Raw genomic sequence first — 20,516 nt, 5'->3', positions numbered from 1 at the left:
TTTTTTGATTTGACCAGATTTATCTTAATACCACAAAAAAAACACTAAATGAAATTGCTCCTCCATTATCATTCTGAGATAAAACACCTTTTAAGGTTGATTCATCTAAATCCAGATTAATCAGACAGCAGAAGCTGTGATTCTCTCAGATAGTCTTCACCGCCAGTGGTCCTCTTTAGTCTTCCATACTGCCTACATCCTTTGAAGCTGCATTAGCTTTCACCCAAGATACTGAAGGTTTTTTTAGCAGTTGGAACGGTGGGTCGAGGTCATAGGTTCGGCTCTTTCTTTCTCTGTAGAAGGGGAAAGAGAGGTTTCTGGATACATCCCCCCTCTTTTACTTCCCACCAGACTCAAAGGATGCTGGGAAATGATTAAAGACAAGATTCAGATGAAAGTGATCACTGAAGGTAATAGACTGTAAACTCTCTGCACCGTGGGATGTCCTTTAGAACCGTTTTTGGTTTTGCTTGCTTTTAATGGAATGTATTAAGGTTGAATGTATAGCAGGGTTGTAGCATACAGGATGCAGAAATGCTATTTGAATTTGAATGCAAGGAAGTAAAATGCATTGAAATCCAAAGAAAACTGTTTTTTTTAATATAAAAGCAAAGTTTTTCTAGACAAACTTTCATGCTGGCTTGATAAGGTTTGTAGGTAAAGTCCTTGTTTGAAAGTGCACAAGAAACATTTCTTATTGCTATCAATTTTAAAAACAGTGTTGATGCTTAATTTTTTTGTGTGTAAAAAAATGTCAGGATTCTTTGATGAATAGAAAGTTCAAAAGAACAACATTAATTTGAAATACAAATCTTTTGTAACATTATGTATTTACTGTCACTTTTGACCAGTTGCATCATTGGTGAATAAAAGTGGGGAAAAAAACGATCTTACTGATCCCAAACTGAGCCTATATATGGTAGTCCCTTATTTGTCCATTTGCATACAAACATGATCCTGGATTCAGGTTTTCAGACCTGATGTAATTTATTTAAAATTGAATTTTCAAACCCTCAGTTGCTTTCATGACCCAATCACAATTAAATATTTCTTTCACATTTACATTCTCTTGTGCCCCTTTCTCTTAATCTGGGCATTCCTCATTTTTCAGAAGTGTGGCAAGGGTCTGAATTTATCATGGCGACCAGCTTTGAAACTAACAAAATCACAAACAAATGAAAGGAGGGATCGATCGCAAATGTCTCCCAGAATGATGAACTGGCACTTCTGTGAAAAATCAATGGCTTCTCTCTCCACAGGTCTGACGTTGTGCCTGTGACTGAGTGCAAGCTCTTGTTGGCCTTAATTCTCCCACCATCTTTTCTCAAATTATGAATTTTAACCATAATGTTTGTCTTTTTTATTCAATTTCTCTTTCAGTCTTAAATGCATGCCAATTTGATTTGTGCAGAAAGCCCCCAACACTGATGGCACATAGGATAAGCCATATAAGTGAGTGCAGCTGGATGTATTTACAGTCGTATTGACTTTCGCCTGCCTTTATCTGTCTTGCTTTGTGTGGCACTTGCTCATTGGCTGCATGTCTTAGAACTCTATTGATCTGCTATATTTGTTGCATCTCTGTGGGCAAGCCTTTATTAACAGAATCCATAAAACAGACACATGGCATTCCCACAGTGTGCTCAGATCTCCAGAATCTTTTTTCATATCATTCATAATTCATGTGTAACCCTTTAACCTCAACCTCAGCGTAACATGAATACATTATTGACTTTGCTTCTTCATCATACTGTAGATTAACATGTTTGCTGCTTCTGGGTACAAATATAATTGCACATGAAATGAAAGACATGTTATGGGGTTTTTTTTTATGTTTTTTTTTTTTAGCTTGTCTGGTAAACCATCTTGATAGTTAAAACATCTTGACAGTTAAAACATGCATTGAGTTTATCGGTGGAATATTTTTGTGAGACACAAAAGAAAGGGTCAGTGTGGGTTGAAGCTGACAAATAAATGGTTCTGGAGAAGATAACATTATGCACCTTTTTCTTTTGTATGGCACTTTAGTAAAGTTCAGTGTTCAGTAATAGCATTTTTCTTTCCTTCCTTCTAAAGGAAATCAGCCTATAGTCCCAATTTGACAGCAGACCTATCTCTGATTTTTGTATTTGTGTGTGCGCACACACGAGAGAATTGAAAGAGAGAGAGAGTGAGAGTCTGTAATGACGGTTAGCCTGTCAGTTATGTGAGATAGAGGGAAATCTTTGACAGCTTGAGAAAGTTCCTTCAGTTTCATCAGTGGTGGGAAAGCATGCTGTCACAGGGAAATCTACAGGCTGAAACAGGTATCCATCACAGAGAGAAAATGCTGAGCGACACATGTGAAAATGCTATTTCCATCTAAAACAATAGCAGAGGACACCAGAAATGTTTCTCTATTCATCTGTAATATTCCATCTTCCAAACATAATTCATGATGTTAGAGTTTGTAAAAAAGGAAACAGATATAATTATTAGAAATACCTGGCTTAGTCTGAAGCAGTATTGAGGAGTACCAACGCATTAGCGCTACTAGCTTAACTACATTTTTCAGTAGGGTGACAGCATCTCAGTTATTTTCTAAAAAGCTTTTCTAGTAACAAGCTACCTTATACATTAAGTAGCAGTGAAGAGCAAACAAATGCTAAATTATTTTTTTGTTTTGTTTTTGTTCTTACTCTGACTTACTGTCACATTGTACTGTTAACTACAGTATATAGCTGTTCAGTGTGTAGACCTGAAACACAGAAGGGAATTTGGTAAAACTTTATAATACATATACAGTAATAAAGTACTTACAAGTCATTAACAAACTATTAGTTTATAATTTATTCATTGTTTATATATTGTAGTTTCTACATTATTATTAAAAGGTTATATATAATAGTGAGTTCTTAATTCATTGTCACTGTTATTAACACAATTATTATTAATTAGCTCGTAGTAAAGGAACTGTTAATTGGTTATTAGGAGTAAATAGTTCTCATTCTAGATTAGGTCACGGAAAATGGGAAAATGTCATTAATTAAGTGCAATTGGACATTAACTGCATTCATATTCATTGTTAAATAAAATGTTTACAAATATATTACACACACACACACACACACACACACACACACACACACACACACACACACACACACACACACACACACACACACACACACACTCTCTCTGTGGTTTAAGGGAACTCCATAGTCATAACTCACTATTTGTATTTAGCCTATTGATATAATAACGATGTAGATAGCCTACTATATAACTTATAATAGATTATAAGTACTTAATTACTGTATACTGTTTATCTCTGGTAAGATTTACAAATTATATTGCTCCATTAAAGGGATAGTTCATCTAAAATTAAAACTGTCAATTTATTCACCCTCATCTCGTTCCAAACCTGTATGACATTCATTCTTATGTGGAACACAAAAGAAAACATTTGGAAGACGTTTATTTTTTATTTTTTATTTCTGTCCACCCAATGAATCACCCCATTGACTTTCATTTTATGGGGAAAACAAAACAAAACAAATGAAAAAAAAAAGAAAAAAAAAAGATTTATTTTATATTCCGCAGAGGAAATAAAGTCTTGTGAGGGTGAGTACTGTATAAGATGACCGGATTTCATTTTTTGGTTGACCTGTTCCTTTAGACAGCTTAATGTTGGTTGCTATTTTTGTTAGTTGCTTGTTGTGTTGCCAACTTCATTTTGTAGTTGACTGTTGTTACACTTTTAGCTTGGTTGTTGTTTGCCACTGGTCTGTAGATGCAGACATCTCTCACATTGAATTACACTGGGCAAAATATCCACATGGATTTACAAATTCCCTGAAGCAAGGTCCAAAGCTAATTAAAGTCATGCAGTGTGAAAACAAATCAGGGGAAGATGGGTGTGTAAACAGAGGTCAGTGCTTCTTTATCAAACAAAGGCAGTTAATTGGGTCAGAACTGTTCTGCTAACAAGTCACAAAAGTTTTTTCTCATCTTGAACTCAGTGTGAGACTATACAGTGTAAGGAGAAGCATTTCTTTTATTACTGCAGAATGATCCAAAAATAGACTACACTGTACTTGAACCTGCTGTGGAAATATCCTGAAGCCAGTGACTATCAAGAACACCTTCTCTTTTTAGGCATTTTAAGGCATCATGCAGTAGGTGGAACATAGACTGTTCCAAAAAGTAAGCAACTTTATGTTACTTCCTAAGGAATATTGTTGTAGCCAATTTTTATAATAACCATCCTTCATGGAGAAGATAATCAGAATGCATTATAACATGTTCAGTGAAACAAATAATCGTAAAAAAAAAAATGGATGAGTCAACAGAAAGGACGTTACAAAAACATGCACTACCGTTCAAAAGTTTGGGGACGGTAAGATATTTGAATGTTTTTCTCTTAAGTCTCTTAAGCGTATATAGGCTGCATTTATTTATTTAACTATATACTAAAAATAAACATATTGTGAAATATTATTACAATTAAATAATAATTTTTCTATTTTATTATATTTTAAAATGTAATTTATTCCTGTGATGGCAAAGCAGAATTTTCAGCATCATTACTCCAGTCTTCAGTGTCACATGATCCTTTATAAATTATTCTAATATGCTGATTTGATCTTCAAGAAACATTTCTTATTATAATCAATGTTAAAAACTGCATAATATTTTTGTGGAAACCATTATACTTTTTTCAGGATTCTTCGATGAATAAAAGTTTAAAAGAACAGCATTTATTTGAAATAATATTATTTTACAATATTAAAAATGTCTTATTTTAAATGCATCCTTGCTGAATAAAAGTATTAATTTCTTTAAAGAAAAAGAAAAAAAACTCTTTACTGGCTATTGAATGGTAGTGTATTTCATTCTGAAAAGCTTCAATAAAACATAGTTCAGTGCAAATTAAAATGTGTTATTCCACGCAATATTTGTGTGTGCTCTATTTTCAAGTTGCTTAGAGTATTACACCATTAATGTAGCAACATGCTAACATCAAACATTATTAAAATCACAAAGTTGAGTCTTCTGTGCAGAACCATTCCCAATTGCTCTCTTATGAGGTCTCATGATGGTTGTGTGATTAGACAGCTGCTCACTGTTTTGAAACAGAGCTCTTGTCTTCAAATCACAATATTCATTTCAGTGGTTAAAATGAATGGCACTTCTATCCACTAGCATTCAAATCAGATCATATTTCATTCATTTCTATAGTATTTCTGTGTCTTTTAATAACCGCTTAAAAGGCAATAGACTGTTTCAGAACATAGTAAATGAGACATAAATTGTAGCTTAATAATCAGCACCATGGACAGCTCATCCTCACAGACTCTCTTATATTTATTGTCTTACATTATAGTAGGTTTTACTTATATAATAAATACTTACATAAGCTCACACACAATATTAAAAGTGCATTTAATATAAACATCCATAGAATCCACCAATTCTCTTATGAAAAAACATCGTTCAACATCTCTCTTTACATCATTACCACATTCTCAAGTTAAGCCATTTATCCTAGCTAGTGGGAGGTTGTTGTAAGTTTACCTGAGTTCTCATTGTTTAAAATCACCACTCACTCCTCGCGCTCTTATTCACAGTTCGGCTCGTCTGCAGAGCCAACAGTAGCACTTAAACGAGGAACTCTGACCGTGCAGCTCAGGGTTATCTGTGCCTTTCAGCAATCAGCTCCGCGACCTTATTTCCCAGTGCTGGCACACATTTACTCTCGCCGTCACTATTGTATATGCTTCCTCAGTCTCTAGTATAGGCTGACATATGATGTTATTCTACTAACATGTACGCATATTCCTTTTTCAGATCAAACCCTGTTGTGTAAGGAATGTTTCTGTTCTGATTGGCATGAAGGAATACGGGGTTTGATGTTTATATACTTCATATAGAGATCTGTTTTATAGAAATGCATATAGACAGACATCAAAAGGCCATGAATGGATTGTTTTTCCCCCACAAAAACATGAGCTCAAGGAAAACATGATGCTGTCAAAACAGCATCGTAAATGACACTTGTGATGGATTTTAATAGATAAGATAAACCTTACTTTCCCTTTTAGGTCTAACAATTCTAACACAATGTACTAAGACGTCCTGTTCTTTGGCTACATGTATGTTTCCCCTTTGAAAAAACTCTTGACTTTGGTTGTGTGAGTGGAAAAATAACAAATATGGGAAATGAAACTAGACAGATGTCTAAACTTGAAACCTTGTGATTATGAAGTAATCAAGAAAACAGAGTTTGTTTCTACCTAGTAACAAGAGGGTTTGCTTATGAAGAACCAATCAAATTGTGGGGAAATTATGTAATGTTTCATGTCATTTTTGCCATACCCCTTTTCTATAAAAACTGTTGTATTCGTGTTCGCTGGTGGGATTCTCTCTGAAATTTGTCTGAGATCCTCCGGCCGTGATTAATTCTTCTTCTTGGGAGAGATTCCCGGCCGTGATTAAAGCATTTAGAGGACATTTGCTGCACTCAGTCTGTGTATTATTGCTGCGCAGCAAGTTAGTTAGGAGAAGTTAGAGTATAGGATTAGACCAATCATGTGTAGACGCGCTAGGGTATAGTGTGAGACTCGGCCGACGTCGACTGTAGACGCGCTAGAGTATAAATATTATAGGAAACTAAGGTCGACTATAGACGTTCGGGGACGTCGATTGTAGACGAGACTCAGATACGTAGTTAGGTTTAGGGAAAAATCTACCACACACTGAACCTCATAAGTGACTGATTAGGGACCGCATTAATATCATTTCTCATGAGAGACTTGACTAGTAGTTCATTTCATTGGAGTTTGACCATATATTTATTAGCAACATATATGTTGTTAAAAAAATGTCTCAGTGACACAGCTTCTCGAACAAGAAAAAAAGCTTGAATTAGCTCCATAGGCAGCTCGCCAGTTCTGCGTCTGGTATTTTTTGTATCCATTTGATGCACTGCCTTTTGCATAATATATAATAGTTTAGTACTAAGTATATTCAGATGAAATAGTAGGTTTTAAAATACAGCACTCGTCAAAAACATAATTCAGGATTTAAAGAATGTCAGATAGCAGATGCTCTGAGAATGCCTAACAAATAACTACTAACAAGTTGCTATAACTCTGGACTCTGTTATGGATGTCCTGACTTGATCCATGACTGTCATCCTGATTACTGTGATTGTGTAACCTCATATATTTTCCCTCTGAGACAGTGTTTTTCTATCTCTCCATATGATCCATAATCCTTTATAAATCCATAATCCATTATAAAAATGTAATCCAACAATGTATTTGTCAATATAGATGCATAATCCACTGGAATCTTTGCATCACATTCCCGTCACTAGTGTAGTAATAAATGTGCATAATGATGGCCGGTCCACTTTCATCTTAGCACACGAAGCCCAACAGTGAAGTCACAGCTGCTCATCTTATTAGCTCAATGAATTAGACCAATCATGAGCCAAATGGAGGAAAGACCGGACAACCACGCAACGCTTATAAATCAGTCTTACACTCTAATGGAACACTGATGTTTCAGCTCTTATTATTCAGCTGATCCGGCCACAGCAAAAGGTTTTCACAGAATTTTTGGCTAGAACGGAAGGAAACTGGAGATGGTCTCAGAAGGCAGGAAGCTCATTTAGTTCCAATTGAGGAATGCAGTCCCTACAAAAAGGGGCCAGCTTTCTTTAAGGTGTTTTATCGGAAATGCCAGCTTTCCTTCCGGGGCGGTCGATGACCAACAGAGCAAGCGGTCATCGGAAAGGGTCGTAGTGTTTATCCTGACTCGCTACATTCCTGGTGCTGGCTAAAGCCCCCCTCCCCCCTCCCCCTCCCCCTTTGTCTCACCACTGACTGAGAACACACCATTAACAGAGCCACAGCTTGACAAGAAAAATGAAGAGAGCTATTTTCTGTGGCCTCGAGTGCCAGGCTGAATAATGAGCAGACATTCTTTCTCTCTTCCCCCTCCATGGATTCACTCCTCCTTGTGAAGACCCAGTCAGAGAAGAGTGTTTCTGTCTCTTCCCTTTTTTTCCCCCCGTCTCGCTCTCTCTTCCTGTGCCCTCCCTGATCTGTGGCTTCTTTTCCTAGGAAACCAGGGCAGGAACAGACTGTTTGCGCACATTCAAGATCTCTTAGTGGTGAATGAGATAAATGTCTCGTGTTGTCTGGTTTATGGATTTGAAGATCAGATATTTTGCATCCAGAATGGCACAAACATTCGTAATGAAATCAAAGTAGGTGTCTTACGAAATAAGAATCTTGTTTAGTGCGTTTTGATCAGGTTAGGGATGTGTGGGCCTGCCCATAGGAAAGAAACATCACAAATGGGATATCTTAAATATCTATGTAATTATTTCTCATAGACAGCAATGACATTAAATTTAGAACAGCTGGAGTTAGGTTCAGAGTAATCCTACTCTACAAATTCATCTCAAATTGTGTTCAAATTAGCCATTACACTGAATCAAATTATTCCAAAACTAAATTATCATCACGGGTAGTTTTGGGTCTTTGTCAAGTATTGTTACCTGTAACCACTGTTTGGTGAGTTTCCTGCTTATGTTGAAGTCTAGAGTGCCATGCCATTCCTAAGGAATATGAGGAGAAACATCTGAGACAAAGTTGATCATTTAAATTAAATGAAAGATTTTCTTCAAGTGAATGAGCAATATTTTTTCATTCCGGTTGTATTGATGGAGTCTAGTGAGTATATAAGCACCACAAAGGTTACAACACACACATAACCGCATACAAACACGAAGAAGAGGGCATTAGTCAGATCCTATATCCTCGAAGTGGCTGTGTTCTCTTCAGACACCTTCCCCAACCCTTGAGTGCTAATAAAATGACGAGAGGACCCGTCTGCTGTGCAGGCAGCGTGAATTCACAGCCAGACAGCAACCGATGAATCGCCATGGGTGTTTTTTTCATATCAGACCGCATGTACAGATGTCTGAGTGTGTTCAAATGTGAATTTGCTTTAGCGTCTGTGAATCGTGAATTCAGCGGTTCATCTCTTTCTCCTGTGTAAACATGTTGTTTGTGTTAATATTTGTCTCCGAATGAGTTGGGATACGAGCGTGCTCGCATGAGGAAAAGGCAACTGCAGCAGTAATAGTTCAGCTGACTGTTAGCTTGGGCATTGGGTTTGTGATATATGGTTATGGCCATTCATTGAGAGCCAATTAGGCCTCTTCTGTTTGTGAGAACTATGGAATCCCATAATGCACTACTCTCCAGAGCACCCACGGCGGCTGCCTCCTCCAAAGAAAAAATTTACAGGAAATAGAATTCTCAAACAGAAGATTCATGTTTACTCACTCATCACACTCACACAAGCTGCAGAAAATGAGCAATGTTCTTCTCTTCTGTCTGTTTCACATAGATAACAAGCCATTTTCTATGGATCCATTGATCGTCGTCTTCTCAAACCACACAGCTCGTTCCTACAAGCACATCTGAGTCCTGCAAGCAGGTAAAATGTTTCATTTTTATTTTAGTTTTCATTCTTTTGGAGTCCAAAACTTGTTGAAACCACTTTTAGTTGCACCACAACCTTCCTGCTTTAATCTGCCATTGTGATTTACAAAAGCAGGGGTGAGAAGAGACCAGAGGATCTGCTGTAATGCAAAACCTAGCACAGGCTTTTATCCTTTCAAATGCAGGCAACAATTGTAATACCGTCTGACCTATTTTCTAATGCTGATTAGTGTGGTATTTGAGCTGACATTAAACATGGTGCTGTAATTATGCTAAAAGGTAACAGAGAGGTAAATGCAGGGAAAAGAGTCTCTTTGTTCTGATAGACTTTATAAACTCTACCTTTGGGTTAGCTTTCCTATAGCTCAAACAGTAGAGCGTTGGCGCTAGCAATGCCAAGGTCATGGGTTCGATTCAGAGGGAAAGCAAGAACTGCTAAGAATGTAAATGTGTACCTTGAAATGTAAATGTAAGTTGCTTTGGATAAAAGCATCTGCCAAATGCATAAATGTAAATGTAAGTGGTGGAGTCTACAGATAAGATTGGAGGTAAAGTAAGAAAGCTCTATCTATAGAAGCCATTAACTTTTCCATAAAAGCAGTTTTGTAAGATCTTGTCTAACAGCATTATTACAAAACTTTGCATCAAGTTCAACAGTGCAGCAAATGGCTCAATACCTGGAGCAATTCATTAGCAGTAATGTGCCGTTATAGCCTGCGTTTTTAAAAGAAGTTGCTGAAGTAATCTTGTGTAATCTGTGCACCCAAATAAGAAATATTAAGTTTATATTACAATTATATATTTTAAAATATTACATAATTCCACTGTACTTTTAGCGAACAAATGCAGATTTCAAAACATTAATTTATGCATATAGAAGGCTGCAAATGAGAGAATGCTGTGGTGGGCTAATGAATGATCGGCACTTGAAACTGTGAAGAACGATGGTACAGATGTACAGCTGGCAGAGGCAAACACCGATGTGAGTGAACATTAAAGATTCATTCAAACAGCTGTTCCTTATCCAGGACAGCACGATCCACTACCATGTGCTCTGATTCTGAAGCTGAAGAGTATGTGAAGCAAGGGTGAAAATTTTTTACTAAAGCTCAGGGTATTACACAAGCAGCGGATCTGTCTGTGCACTGTCTCCAGTGATTGAAGGGTTTACCTCATACTGAAAACATGAAATCCATGGACTAAAAGTTGAAAACTATGACAGCAGCTTTTCGATATTTTGTGCTTGAATTTGACACACAGAAAAAGTTCAGGCTCAAAAAATAAAGTTGGAGTGTACTGAGAATGAACAGACAGACCATATTAATGTCTATTTGTATCGCTACAGTTTTTTTTACTCTCTCCTCTTTAGAGTTTGATTATTTAGCCAGATATCTGCTGTGAAGTTCAATAAAACACAGCTCCTTAATTATAATTTTTTAAATGCTGACAACTTCAAAATGACTCTTATGACTAACACTCTGATGTCTCTTGTTGTAAATGCTCAAGTTTTTCAAAAGGTGCTGTTTTTCAGTCGTTTAACTGAACAGTATCACTTGCCTTTGGTAAGTGGTCTTGGCCTTATTTAGGTGAGTAAAGGATGTTTGGTCCCACTTGATATTAGGTGGATTTAAAATCAATAGTTTTAAACAAAGCACTTATGTACATGCATGTTTTTTTTTACATTGTACATATATTATTATAATTACCTGCATGTAATTACATTTGTAATTAATTTCTGTAATTACATCTATAATTACACTGTGACTTCCCTTATCTTTTTACTCAAACTTAAACCTAACTGTTACTGTACCACTAAACCTGTCCCTAACCTTTCCCATATCCCAACTCAATAGCACCATAAGTGTTTTGCAAAACAACATAAACACAATAAGTACATTGTACTTATTTTTTGATGTAAGTACATAAAGACATCTAATATAAAGTGTTATCAGACATTTTACTTGCTTGTGACCACAAGTTCATTGTCAGTGGGAGAAAGGCAGCAGAACAGAGGCGGCATTGAAAGCTTGCCAAACTAGCAAGCATAGAGATAGAAAGATAGAAAAATTATATTCAGATGTGATTTTATAACAAATAAAACGCAATTTAGCTTTTATGTGGTCAAAAATGTGTTTTTTTTTTTTTTTGTCATTCGTTTTGAACCACTTAAATGGACAAAAACAGTTCCTCTAAATATTTTCTTTTGTGTTCCACCGAAGAAAGAAAGTCATACAGGTTTGTAATGACATGAAGGTGAGTAAATTATGACAGAATTTCCCTTTAATAGCATGAATGGAAATATGTAATCTGTTGTGAAAACAAATTTTTGACGTAAAACATTCTAGCTGGAAATGTTCACAAAAATATTGACAGAAATGCTTCTATATGAGCTTTTTTCAACCATGCATTATCAGGTATACTATGTTCTTTTTCTTTAGAGTGGTGAAAATACAAACTAATTTTAAAGCATTAGTTAACAGTCGACAGTGAAGTTTGCTCTTCTCTATGATTTTATTCATAAATAAAATCAAACAGCATTTAGCTGTTATGTGGTTACTTCCTTTCAGAGTAGTCTGTCGCTCTCTATTCCCTTTATAGTTCAAGGCATTTGCTATGATGAACTAATGAGTAATTTCAGACAAATGTATTAATTTGGTTAGTTTTATTAGCTATCACTCACATCCAACACAGAACACATTATTTACAGTAATGGTCTCATTCAGATCAGCATGTTTTCACTTGTTAGCAGTTATCAAAATCAATTAGTATAAGGAAAATGCTTGCGCACAAGAGAGGTGAAAAGATCGCTAGCAGAGATTACCATGTCGTGAATCTTCTCAGAATCATGTCATTTGAAACGTGTTTTTTCTTTACACTTAGTACAGTGGACTGGTTTGCATAGAATGGAAGCTCCAAATTCTCAAACTAAATGTTATTCATAGAGTGTTGTTATTCACAAAAAAATCTTGCCTTCTGCCCTTGACAACATGAGGGTGAGTAAATGATGACATATACATTTTTTGGGTGATCTATTCCTTTAATAGGCTTGCAGAGTTCACCGTCACAAAATTACAAAATGACAAATTGAGCATCATCTAAAACAATATGCCCCTTTTTGTCGACATAAAACTCACTGATGGCTTTTCTCAGACTTTACCGGATATAATAATATCCGGGATGAAATATTTTGCCCTTTGTCCCTAGACCTTGGTGAAAGGAAAAGGCTGTTATCTGTCAGTAACACAAAACACGTACCTCCCTTGCAGAATCTCAGCCACGCAAAATAATCAGCCAAACAGGAGAGCTACTCCCGCTGGAAATCACGGTAATAAGCCCACCATCCCCTTTCGAAATAACAGCTGGTTATGTTTTTCTAATGGAGAAGCACCATCACAAGCCGTCGCTTCTCGTTCATCAGCAGCTGTTAGCTGTGACTGGAGGTGCGAAGAGAAATCGGCATAATAATATTTGTGTGCTGTGTGCAGAACCAGATCTTCCAGTGATGAGAGCTGTATAGAGTTAAGGCCATGACCCTGCAGAAATGGTGCTCCTGTCTCGTCACCCTCACACCTGGATTTCGAGACGGGGGCAAGGGGTCCAGGTCGGCTTAATAGTGACAACTCTCACGCTGATGATTCTGGGGTGATACATGTGATACGCACCATCTGCCGAGGGGTCAGTCTGCCCTGACAGGGCCTGTTTGAAACATGAACGTGTGTCTGCATGTGTCAGACCGAGCACTTGCATCCCTCAGGCTAATTTGGAAATGATGGAAGAGAATCAGACACATTTTCTGCTGCCATTTCTGCTCTATGCAGCTCGGGCAATAAAATATGTTGTTGTTTTTGTCTTCAGGAGAGACAATTTTCCTACACTACATGAAAGAATTTTCCTTTTTGGGTAAAATATCTACATTTCCCTCATGTAGTACCAAACATGTATGAGTTTCTTTCTTCTGTGGATCACAAAAGATGATATTTGAAGAATGTCTTTGTTTTTGTCCTTTCAGTGTTGTTTTGGACCCCATTGACTTTCATTGTATTGACAAAAACATTCTTCAAAATATCTTCTTTTGTGTTCCTCAGAAGAAAGAAAGTCATAGAGGTTTGGAATGACATGAAGGTGAATCAATTATTAAAGAATTTTCCTTTTAAATCACGAATGTCAGTATTTAATGCTACTTTTTTCCCCCTCAAAATTATTGACAGAATTGCTTCTTTACGAGCTTTTTTACAATCCCATATTCTTCAGTGTTTTGAAAGAATAAGCCAACTTGAAAGTACTAGCGAAAAGCCGACAATGAAGTTTGCTTTCCTCTTTGGGTAATTTGGTAAGCTGCAGGGTGTCTGTCTTCACAATTAAAACTTGGACAAAAGTTAATAAGCAGATTTGTTTTATTTTTTAATCGATGAGGTCAGGTGTTCATGCTGAAGTCAAGCCTGAGCATCCCCACTCTCATAAATGATTAAATTGTTTAGCACTTCGCAAGGTTTAATGGATTGAAACACGAGGATCCAAACGATGATCTTTCAGCTCGCATGCAACCGCGCAGGTCAGCGCTAAAACAACCTCCATCCCACTGGAGGCCAGTTTTAGCGCAAACACTCTACATTTTAACAAGAGCTTTGTCTGACCTCGTCCCCCCGTTGTTTTGCAGCGAGTTTGACTCAGCTCTGCTGATGTCATGGAGTTTTCCTCTAACAAACGAGGCACGGAGAAGACAGAAGGAGACAGCGGAGAAAATAAGAAACAAAGAAATCCCACGTGGCATCATTTCACTTTTCAAACCAATGAGCCTTGCTCGCTGCCCTCTGCTTGGAAAGAGTCACAGAAAGTGCAAGATTAATGCAGATCATGTGTCATCACCTGGCAGCTGATCAAAAGATCTCATTGGCAGACAGCATTCGAAAATCCACTGGAGCTTCTTTTTTCTCACTTGGAGCTGTAGAGGCAGTTTCTCAGACACTCGTGCTCTGGGTATTGGCTTTAGGCATGTAGGGAGAAAGGCGTGAAATGGCACTAGCATTCCTTGGAAAATTAAAAGCTAAAAGAGAGTGATGTTGAGACACACTTGTGTTTTTAGACATCAGGGAATACGGTTTGTGGCATGCCGGATGTAGATCCCAGAGCAGGGGATTTGGGCAGAATGTGAGTGGGGTACAAGGGGAGAAGAAGGGGATTCTTTTGAAATTGTATTCTTCAGAAGAGCGAGATAGACTCTTGTTCTTTGTTGCGAGAGTTGTACCCCAAGGCTTTTTGGTGTGCTGATGGGGAGGAAGCAGGTCCCTGTGTTGTTGTTGTGCTGCTGTGCTTTCACTCCTTTTTTTTTTTTTTTTTTTTTTTTTGTCTTATGCATTTATTTTCAATTTTCTTCTCTTTTTCTTCACCTTGTGATGAAAATTGCCTAAGCATTTTCCAGGTCACAATTAAAAGTGCATTTCACAGTTCAGTGAATCTTTTCAAAGCCAGGTATTTAACATAATTGCCAATTCAGAGATCAGCGCTGGCATTCATCAACGTTTGATTTTAAGAATGAATGCTATGGCGCATTCTCAAATACTAGCATTATGTGTACAACTGTTACAGTAAACTGTTTCTATTTGCATAAGGCAAGAAATTCCCTGCACGTACATATTTTTGAATAGAATATGAGATGAAATCCTATAGGAATAGTTCCCCCAGAAATGATAATTCTGTCATCATGTTATTCCAAACCAGAATGGAACACAAAAAAAAAAGAGGGGGAAAAAAAGAGACATGAATAAAAACACCACAAAAGTTGTCCATACAACTCTATGATAGTTTTGTGTGAGGCAATGTATGAAATTTAAGTAATTATTCACTGAAAATCACCTTTGCTGTGATTCAGAATTCAAATTTGGCATAGGTTTAAAAACGTGACATTTACTAATGAAAACCCCCAAAATTGAATTGACGTCCAACCTGGTCCACAGGCAACATATTTGATTTGAGACTTTTGGTTTGAGGTGATTTTACTAGTGACCAATGACTTAAATTTTAGTTTGTTCCTCACAAAACTATCAAAACTGACTTTTTTTTGTATTCTACATAAAGAAATAATGGCAAAAAGAAATAAAGAAATATTTTTAGATAAATAAGGAAATAAAGAGTTGTTTTAAATGACATGAGGGTCAGTAAATAATGACAGAATTCATGGCATTTTTGGGGTGAACTGTTTCTTTATCTCATTTTGAGAGGGTTCAAATATATACCCTTTCGTTTCTTTTGCGCGTATTTGCCTAATGCGTTTCTTTCTCAAATTGAGCCATCTCAGAGGAAACACTGTTTGAAGTCATTTGGCCTAACCTTACACTGACATTCAAATCTGTATGCTGGAAAATGCAGACACCTGACCATTGAGAGTGCCTCGTAAGATTCGACTGCTGCACCCTGTCTCACCTCTATCTGCAAAAGTAATTATGGCAAACCACTGAGCGACTGCACACTGGATTGGAGTGAAGGCAGCCAATAAAGGTCATGAAAATAAACAAATCTCTCTTGCAATGCAGGAGAGGGTACAGTTTCCAGTGGAGTGCTGATGCTCAAGGCCAGGGATTCTCCTTTACCTTGCCGGTCCTCCAGCAGATGCTGTTCCTCTGCGCAAAACCCTAAAATTCCCCTGAGATGTGACATGACACAAAGAGAGAGACCGAGCTTCAGCAAGTGTCACGGGTTGTGAGGAAGGTTGCAGAGACATTGTGGAAAGAGCATGGAAGCAAGTGGGAGGTGAGAAAGGGATGGGGTGAAAGTGTGAGAGAGACTGTGTGTATTTTTATGTGTGTTAGAGTTGAGAAAAGAGACTAACTGTCAGGTTTGGTGGAACAAAAGCTGAATGGGTATGTACAGCGATGACAGGAGAAGCCCTGAAAATTCTAATAATGATTGTTTATTCAGAATAGTGATTTAATTTAGATGAGCTATTATGGAGATTCCTACATTCATTGTATTACTTGATTAAAATAGTGTTTCTTAAAGGGATACTCCACTTTGTTTGGAAATAGGCTCATTTTACAACTCCCCCAGAGTTAAATAGTTTTACCGTTTTCTAATCCATTCAGCCGAACTCCGGGTCTGGCGCACTTTTAGCATCCCTTTAACTGTCGAGGATCCATGGACACCTAGGGGATGTTTACACCTGGCCACTTCATGCGTTTTCTCAGATCGGATAGCTATCCGATCGTGAAAAAAACAGGTGTAAATGCCCTCCGAAGCGCATTCGAGACGGATTTGAATCCGATCGCTCAAACCACTTCAGGAGGTGGTCTGGGCCGCATTCCAGACGAAACTGGAAAAGTGTAAATGCATCTGGTTGTTGAAACCACATAGGCCTATTTAAATTGTACTCCTCTCAAAAATGCAAAAAAATAAAATAAACGTGTGAGAGCGTGTTATAGGCTATATGTAATGTTATAGCCAGATATGACGACGCTACTGGAACACACATTATTCATTAAGCCAACGTGCAAACTATCGCAAATCAAAGTGAAAGTAAGTCGCAGACGCTTAACACACAATCATCATCATTAAAAGTAAAGAAACGAAATGATCTTACCAGGGCTGTTGCCGCTCTCTCATATTGCGGTGTTTGATTTAGAAATTTTAGCTTACGATCAATAAAATGCAGCTCATATCTGTTGCTTTCGGTGACGTGCACTCCATTAAATCTGCATATAGCGCGGGAATTGAAGATCGGATTTAAATCCGTTTCGCAAAAACACATTTATGTGAGCAGGTGTAAATGGAATCGTTTTGATAAATCAGATAGCTATCCGATCTGAGAAAACTCAAGTGGCCAGGTGTAAACAGCCCTCTAGTGTGGCGTAATTGCAATGGATCTGTAGATATATTTTTTTAAATGTGTAAAAAATCGGATACCATAAATTCCAAGAAAATATTAGAACACTGGTTCTCAACCTGGGCCCTCAGCAAACACCCAAAGGAACCAAAAGATGACTTACAATTATTTAAAAATAAATTATTGTAAATATTAACTTTAAATAATTTTAAAAAAAGTTCTACACCGTAAAATTTTACCTCATATTTGTTATTTTAATTTGTCCCCTCAATTACTTTTTTTTTTAATTGAAGAACAGTTTTTTCAGTTTTTGAAACTTCCGGAATCATGAAATGAATCACAGTTAAGTGATCCTAGTGGTCTGTGGTGTAATTGCAAGAGGTCATTTTATTTTATTTTATCAAATAATAGATAAAATGCATGTGGCCAAATGTGCTGAGCAATTCATTGGATGTTTAACACAGGTTGCATGTTTTCTTGTATAACTGGATTTGATTTGATTCAAATTGGTTTAATGACATCAATACGCATATTCTTTTTTGCAGTGGCTTGATGATGGTTTGACATGACGGGAGTACTTAAGAGAGAGATTCATGATTAAAGAACTCTTATATAACCTGAATAAATTTGTCTGTAGTATGAAAGGGCACAAATGGCTTTGAATAATAATGAACATAATACAATTATTTATTAGGCTGTCAAAAACTTTTCTTCATTGTGTTGATCATTTTAGAAGCAGATTCTGGTCTTGCTAGGCACATAGTCACAGCGAGTCTGTCTCTACTCTGACCTCTGGAATCTACTTGATGTTGACCTCCAGAGTATGGGGATTGACCGGGCTGGCTGCCCAAAACCATCCGGCTGCTGGCTGGCCCTTACCCAAGGAGACTCGATCCAACGGATTATCCACCCAAGCTCCAGCGCCGGCCAGCCCTTCAGATGCACTGACAGGGAAAAAAAAGAGCCATTTCTTGCTTGTGGGCCAGTCTTAGGGGATTGATTGTTTAAATGAAGTGCTCCCGAGGGTGAGCCTTTGAAAAGTAGGGCTCATGGACTGATGGAAGACACAAATTTAGCCAGCTGCTTAAGAACGGTTATTAACAACTGAAGGTTCTGGAATACGTCAATCAAACTAAGTTTTACACCCACTAATAGAGGGTGTGCATTGACGTCACTTTCCCGCCGGAACACACACCCCTCTGCCAGACTGAGTGGCAAAAGAGCCTGCTGCGTGACTGGATTTAACAGGGGAAACTGCGAAAACACGAGTAAAACAACCAATTATCAGTTTAAACTAAAGGTTGGACTTGATATAAGTGTTCTTTACAACTTACCAATGATCCAATGATCCATGGATATTGACATGCAGCCATGAATCGGGTTTCCTGACATTTATATGTGCCTGATTTCCAAGCCGGGAAATATAAAGCAAATTTGTCTGTGAACGTTGTATATAAATACAATATAGGTCTAAATCCGGGTGATCACTTATATCAGTGATTTATATATATATATATATATATATATATATATATATATATATATATATATATATATATATATATATATATATATATATATATATATATTGTCCAGCCCTAAAACTTGTATAATTTGTGTCAGTGTTCATTTAAAAACATCCAGTTATGCAGAATATAAGATGCTAAATATTTAATTGATGAATTGTCAATACAATATATAACAATACAATATAGAGGGCATGATTTTACCCCAAAATTCAACATATTGACACAAAATGATAACTGCAAATCCACCTTTCACTGCCTGGAGTCCAGTTGTTTCTGTGAATTGCAGCAATCCATTTGCTTCTCTTTTCTGTAACTTTGGCAGTCTGTAATAATATACCTCAGATTTCTTGTCAAATCTATTTGTACTGTCAATCTCATAGCTCTTTCCCATTTTAGATGTGTTTTTAGTGGCATTCACTCAGAGCCAATGCAGCCACTCAGTCTTTTTGCCACTCAGTGGGCGTAACCACTGTCACTCCGGCTGACGGTGACGTCATACCCGCTATAAAGGTATAGTTCACCCAAAAATGGAAATTCTGTCATAGTTTACTCGCCTTCACGTTGTTTCAAACCTGTATGACTTTATGCTGTGGAACACAAAAGAAGATAGTTTTATATGTCAGTGTTGTTTTAAACCCCTAAAGTTTAAATATCCATCAAAATATGTCTTTTATGTCCCCCAGAAGACATAAAATCAAACAGGTTTGGAACAAAATGAGACTGAGTAAATGATGACAAAATAAAAAAAAAATTAAATAAACTATCTCTTTAAAGATACTCTCAATTTTTTGGGGGGAATAAATAAATCCCAGTCCTAGATAGGTTTGCTGGTCAAGATGACTTTATTCAGATGTAAATGGATTTTAATGGATTTTGAACAAAATATTAATATTTAATTTAGATTAAATGTACTTAGGTTTGCAGTCAGGTAAAAAAAAGGGGCCCTCCAGAAAGTATTAGCTTGAGACTCATTAGGGATTATTAATGAGCTACCAAGAAGACCACACTAAAACACTAAAGCCTATCAATCTATAAATTATATCAATTAAAGCCTCAAAATTTGCATTTTAAAATCTGTTTTCAATAGCACATTTAGAAACTTCCTTAGATGTGCAAAGCAGCTGATGCTAATAGATTCTGAAGTATATCTAATTAAGATAATGAGAGCTTTGATGTCTCATGTCAGAAAGTACAACTCCGCAGCTGAGCAACTATATACATAAAAAAATTGGACGATCCATTTCCCCATGAAAACAAGTCCTTGTGCAGCTCTTACCCCCTACCTTCAAGTGAGTTTCTTCAGGGAGAAGGAGAAAGGTTTGTTTCATGACTACAGCTCCTCTCCATATTCATTTGACCTCTCTTTCTTTATAGCCGACTGGGAGAGCCCTGTTACTGTACAATGAATATGCAACAGCCCTCTCTCACATTCTGCACTGTCCTTCATGGATGATAAACAGACTGCAGAAATTCATTTACATTTGTATTGACAAGAGATTTCTCCAATTTAATCACCTTATTTTCTCATTTGTAGCTTTCCTCAAAGTCAGCCTTCTCTCCACTGTTTTTTCTTTTTCCAGGCTGCCCCATTTCCATTTAAATTGAGTAGGACACACGTCTTGATGTAGCAGATTTTTTTTTTTAATGGCTGTGATGGCTTGAACAAAT

At 37.0% G+C, this 20,516-nt stretch overlaps 1 protein-coding gene across 2 annotated transcripts in view; it reads left to right on the top strand.

Moving 5' to 3' along the window:
• mgat4c (mgat4 family member C) overlaps nucleotides 1–20,516 on the top strand; it is a 105,981-nt gene that overhangs the window by 37,657 nt on the left and 47,808 nt on the right. For both annotated transcript variants that reach the window (XM_082181965.1, XM_082181964.1), the window contains one exon: nucleotides 9,409–9,498. The gene's annotated coding sequence lies outside the window, so the exon portion shown is untranslated. The remainder of the gene's footprint in view (nucleotides 1–9,408; nucleotides 9,499–20,516) is intronic.

This window comes from Leuciscus leuciscus, assembly GCF_965113295.1.
Source record: "Leuciscus leuciscus genome assembly, chromosome: 10".
In the NCBI taxonomy this organism is placed as follows: Eukaryota; Metazoa; Chordata; class Actinopteri; order Cypriniformes; family Leuciscidae; genus Leuciscus; species Leuciscus leuciscus.
This window is presented reverse-complemented; position numbering and strand designations above follow the sequence as displayed.